Source organism: Stegastes partitus, unplaced genomic scaffold (genome assembly GCF_000690725.1).
Source record: "Stegastes partitus isolate 25-593 unplaced genomic scaffold, Stegastes_partitus-1.0.2 Scaffold1419, whole genome shotgun sequence".
NCBI classification, from domain to species: Eukaryota; Metazoa; Chordata; class Actinopteri; family Pomacentridae; genus Stegastes; species Stegastes partitus.
The window spans coordinates 176,240-181,754 of NW_007579150.1; the positions used below are offsets into that span (position 1 = coordinate 176,240).

General features: G+C 41.8%; 1 long non-coding RNA gene across 1 annotated transcript; it reads left to right on the forward strand.

Moving 5' to 3' along the window:
* The first annotated feature begins 3,139 nt into the window (after positions 1 to 3,139).
* LOC103370406 (uncharacterized) lies at positions 3,140 to 4,203 on the forward strand. The gene is made up of 2 exons (XR_520887.1): positions 3,140 to 3,550; positions 3,653 to 4,203. It is a non-coding gene; the product is annotated as an uncharacterized LOC103370406 (long non-coding RNA).
* Positions 4,204 to 5,515: the final 1,312 nt, after the last annotated feature.

Sequence of the window (5,515 nt, forward strand, 5' to 3'; positions counted from 1 at the left end):
TTTTGTGAGTTTTAAACCCAGTTTGCTTTGCACATTTTTAGTTGTTGCATGTCCTATTACGGGGCTAACGGATGGATTTTAGTATTACAACTACAGCACTTTGGTTAAAACTTACTGTGCTGTTAAACTTACTGAACACATACATTTGAGTTCTTGTGCTGCACAGCAAGTGTGATTCTAACAGTTTTAATACATTTTTGATGTTGGCTTTTGAATGCCATGTGAAATACAGTTGTTTCACGTGTTCTATTTCTACTAGAACATTACTAAAGTGCAGGCTCTCAATATGTTTTTTTTTCTTTTTCTTTTTACCTCTGCTCACAGCTAACTGTGTGTTTGGCTTTGAGCATTTCTCTCCGCATATAAGCCCACTGCGTTCACAGGAAGATGCTCTTTTCTGACAGCGTAAATGTCAGGTGTATAATGTAAATGCAATTATTCCCTGTGTGTCCGGGCTCGCGGTAGGAGGGACTCTGTTGCCATGACAATGACGTCAATGTTGGTGTCGAGTAACCAAAGGTCAAAATAAAGACAAGTGAATGAAAACGGAAGGAAACTTAACAGGCTGCCCAGAATAGGACACAACAGGAGCAAACCAACTCGAACGTAAAACCTACTCGTTTGCAGCGGCTGTTGACGCAGTGTTGTGTGGGAACAACCGTTTTTATCCGCCGGTAAGGAGACGTCAGACAGCAGAAGGTTAGGGTCACAGACAAGCTAACAGCAGCTAGCTGTGCCAGCGAGCTAGCTGTAGCCTAGGTCGTTGGCTAACAGGAGCTAGTGCTAACACCTACCACATTATATTGTTTGCTTTGGCAGGCTGCCTGACAAGACAAAGTTACTTTTAGCGGTTCGCCTGCGATACCGATTACCGTACGGCAGTTGACGCTTGTTACTGAAGGCTATCCTGCTAGTTAAGTTAGCTTTTTCTGTGTTGCAGTGAGTCAGATAGGACACAGTAGCTGGCCTTGCAAAAGTGTGTTTCCCAGCTGTGTCAGTTAACTTTACTGACAATACAGTACCGTTATACTGCATTATGCTGTCAAATAACCGAGCAGCGAAACGCTGGGCTATAGCTAATGTCATTTAACCTTTGCTGCAAGTTAATGTGACATAGCAAGCTAGCTTGGTACTCTTTCCAAAGCAGTGCAATGAGGGCACACAAACAATGTTTTTTCCTTTAGTTTTTTTACTCGTAAATTAGAGGAACACTTGGCTCATAAATCATTACACTTTATAGATGCTTGGCAGTGAACTTGCAGCTGAATACCTTTGTGTCTTGTCATTGAAAGCTGCCCTCAGCATGATTGATTAGCATGCAAGACTTGTGCAGCATATTACACATGAAGTCATGCTAACTTTTCCTCTTAAGTTTTTATTGTGATTTGTTTGCTGTTATTTTTATGGGCATACAAAAAGACATGCAGTAATAGATTTGATGCTGGATTCACTACAGATATTGATCAGTCAGATGGCCTGTTCCCATACTGTTCCCTGCTCTTTCTACATTGTGTTTCACATTATTATGTAATGATGTATTGGTAGGATTTTAGTAAAGAAAAAATCTAGTTTTTAGCTATGGATGGCAGTTTTTGCTTGTCTTTACTTCTCAGGTGACGTTAATTAAAGGAGACCTACTTAGAGCAGTTCCGCATTATCAAGCAAGTCACAGTTCTCACGCGATATAGGGAGGGGGAGACATCTCTGTGAAGGTGAAAAGCCTGACATAGTGCAATGTCCTGCAAGAGGCATGAAAACCATGGATGTTTCACGATAACTGAAGAGGGATCATCTAACAATGAAAATATACGGGAGAGACTCAGAACACAGGTGTGTTTAGTTTGCTAAAGAATTATTAAGTAAAGTTTCAGATAGGCAAATTAACTATATTCAAAGTTTACCTGTCAGAAAGCCACTATTGAGCGGGAATCAGGTATTTGAAACTGCCGGTGCCTTTAAATTCCCGAAGAACCCCTTGCAGGATCCTCCGCAGCCTGGCAGTTGTGTGTGGACCTACGTTTTCCCACCTCTTCGTGGGGTTAAACATATGTAAAGACTACTTTCCCAGCTGTTTAATCCACCAGTGAATGCAGATTACACCTGATGGTCTCGATGGACGGAGTTCTGGGTGGTTAGCGGAAGGCCGCCCTGCTTCAACAAGACTGCAACAACAGGAGGAAGTGTGGCGGAGTGGCGACCTGGACTGGATCCCTGATCAACATGGCCTCTGTAAGCCATGTGGAGCCCCTAACTGACTGTTTCTGCCACGGTATAAAAAGAAGAGTGAGAACGATGGGACTTTCACGCAGGGCCAGGCTGCACAATACACTGTTCAGGCCTTTATGGTTGTTATGAGAATAAAAGGAGAAAAATCATAGTGTGGTCACCATCATCCCCTGACCTCAACTCTATTGAGGACCTGTGGAGCATCCTTAAAAGACAGATCTACGATCGCGGGCAACAGTGTACCACAGAACAGCAGCTCTGGGAGGTGATAGAGGCGTCTTTACATGAGACAGATGCAAGAACTATATAGAGACTTATGAACTGAATGATCTGTGAAGGTGATGTCGCAGAAAGTGATCTACAAATTCCATTCACGCTGAATATTTTGTATCATTTTCAGTATTCCTAGTTAACAGTAGTAGCTAGTGGTTAGTTAGTTGTAGTGAAAATGTTCTCATTGTTGAAGGTTTTATAAAATCCTCAACAGTGCCAACTCTTTAAAGGAATTGCATCAGCATAATAATTAGAACACAGTGTAAAGTTACGCTTGTGGGTGCATTGCTGAACGCCTGCGTGATAGGGGCATCGCAGTTTAGTAAATACGGGTTCAGCATTAGTTGGCAACACTTTGTCTCTGACTGGGTACATTATCATCTGTGACTGAGGTTACAAATGCACCGGGTAGTTTGGGGCTGTAAACATCCCCGACTGGAAGCTGTCTATCCACAGAGCTTTCAGTCCGATGTTTGCGGCCGCCGACTGCCTCGCGCGCCGTACAAACTTTGGAGCTCTGCGTTTTGGTGGCTTATATCCGGCGTAACAAACAGTTGTTCTGGCTCAGTTCATGTAAACATCCTACACTCAGCTGTGATCAGTTGCAGTGGAGGCTGAGAGAAGGTTGTTTACTTGCACTGGCTGAGAGTGACACTCAGCAGAGAGCCTGCAGTCTCATCAAGGTCAAACACCACACACTCATCACGTGCAGAGGATTAGTGGATCGACGGGGGAAAAAATGCATAATAATGTTGATGTCATTGTCGTATGTGTAATGCGATAATCCGTTTGGGATTTATTCAGAGCGTTTAAACTACTTGAAGACACCACCTTTGATTCGACACTTGTACGATGCAGGATTAAGCGTCTGATATAATGCAATTAATGAAACTAATCAGACAGTTTAATGATGAAGAAAATGCAAATGTGACATGTGTGAGCCATGTGTGTCACCTTGTTTCCTCGGTGTTGCACAGGGGTGTGATGCTGTTATGTTTTTCTGCCCGAGGCAAAACAAAAGAGACGGTCTCGTACAGTGAGCCTTGCCAAAGTGAGTGTTTAGCTGTCGGTGTTTGGTGTTGATGCTGGCATGAAAACTGCAACTTAAAGATGTCATGTGATCACTGCCATGATATTTCTTTTTGTCTCGTAGAAGGTGTGCTGGATAAACCGCATTCCTGGGAATAGGAAACAAGTGGTTGAACATAAAGTCATTGTGTGGTAGGTGGACGATGCAAAATCTAATTTTATATAACTTCAACGCTGCCTTTGGTGAATAGCTCTACTAGGTTGGGAAGACGTTAAAAGGTTTGAGGCAGAGAATAAGCTGCGTCTCGGCTCCATCAGATTTCTCGTTCCTGCTTTCATGTTGACCTCTTAAATAGACTTCTATAAATAGAGGCTCTGGTTTAGTGCCTGTCAGAGCAGTCTAATTTCTGGATTCATCCATTAATCAGCAGGAGAAGGTAGGAGTGTGAGTAGAGGAGATGATTATTTTTGTATCCTGGTGTTACTCCAGTGTTTTTCTTAAGTGTGAAGTTAGTTTCTGGAGTTATTGTGCTGCTAATATCTGTAAACGTAGGTATGCAACTTTTAAAAAAGTGTGTTAATTCATTGGCTTTTGTTTGTTTGTTTGTGTAAAATATTTGAATGTGTTGCCTGTTTAACCTGTTGGAATCAATAAAAGTGACACTGAAAATCAAATAATTCTGCTTTTTTTGAGATCTTTCAGAGTTTTGAAATGTAATAAGCAACACACACAGTCTAATACATGTAAGGTGAATCAAAATATTATTAAAATGATTTGCCTTGTTGGCTGTAAGACAATAAAACAGTGATTACTGTATTTCCAACATGCAGATTGTCAGTGCTGCAAGTGCTGTGTTTTCACCCCTAGATGTCACACTTGTGCTTTTAGCTTTTCTGTCACCTACAACTCGCATTCATTGGTGAGTTATCCAGCCGCTGTCTTGGCCTTTTTTTTTTCACCATAACATGCATAATATGGATATGTGTGCTGCAGTTATGACTTTATAAACTGTGGCTGAAATGTCCAAATGAAAACATGCCACGATGATGATGATGATGATGATGAATACTTCTTTGAAAACGCAACCAGAGCTCTTGATTCCAGGCCTTTCATGACTGGTTATCAATCTTCACAGAACTTAAGTAATATGTGCAGAGAAATGGCAAATCAAACATGTCTCCTTTCCTTTTTGTCCACTTGAATTTGTGAGGTAGTGTGACAATTTGATCTTTAAATACACGTTAAAAATCTAATTAAGAAATTTTTAAAAAATCGAATTTTTATATTCATGGTTAGAAAAGTGTCAAATTTTTCCAATTGTGCACAAAACTCTTTGGAGCTGTTCGACTGTTGAGTTAATCCTCATTTCAGTCGGTCGTGGCTTTAAAGGACAACGATCAGATCAGTGTGACCGCTGCACAGACGCTTTGTTGACTGTTAAAGGGGCCTTAAAATGCAGTTTTATTCAAATGATATGATGCAACAGATGACAAGGGAGCGACAAGGACGGGCTGCTGGATGCTGCCACGCTGATTAGGAGCGTAGCCAGGCACCACGACGCCACCATTTGTCGTTTAAGGAATCCCTTCAGACAGCATGGCGCGACAGACGATGTGCCGCATGATGCTCTTCATGTCTGATCCTGTCCCAGAAAATGTCGGCCAACCTCGTCGAGCCCTCCAGGAAGTGGCGGGACAACATGTCAAGAGCAGCATCGTCAACCTCATTAACTGTGTGTGTCGCAGATGTGTAGTCGTACAAGATGCAAATGGTGGACACAGTGACTTGTGATATCTGACTAATGACTCCATATCATTGGTAGTGTAGTTCTATTTGGTTGTTTCATTCTGTTGTAGAGATGCTGTGTGGTGAAGCAAGAAGTACTTATGGTGAAAAAGGGTGAATTTACTAAAATATTTCATGCTACACACATTTTTGTTCAGTGTGTTTTGGGAAGTATTGCCAAGTTAATGGAGATTTGGCAAG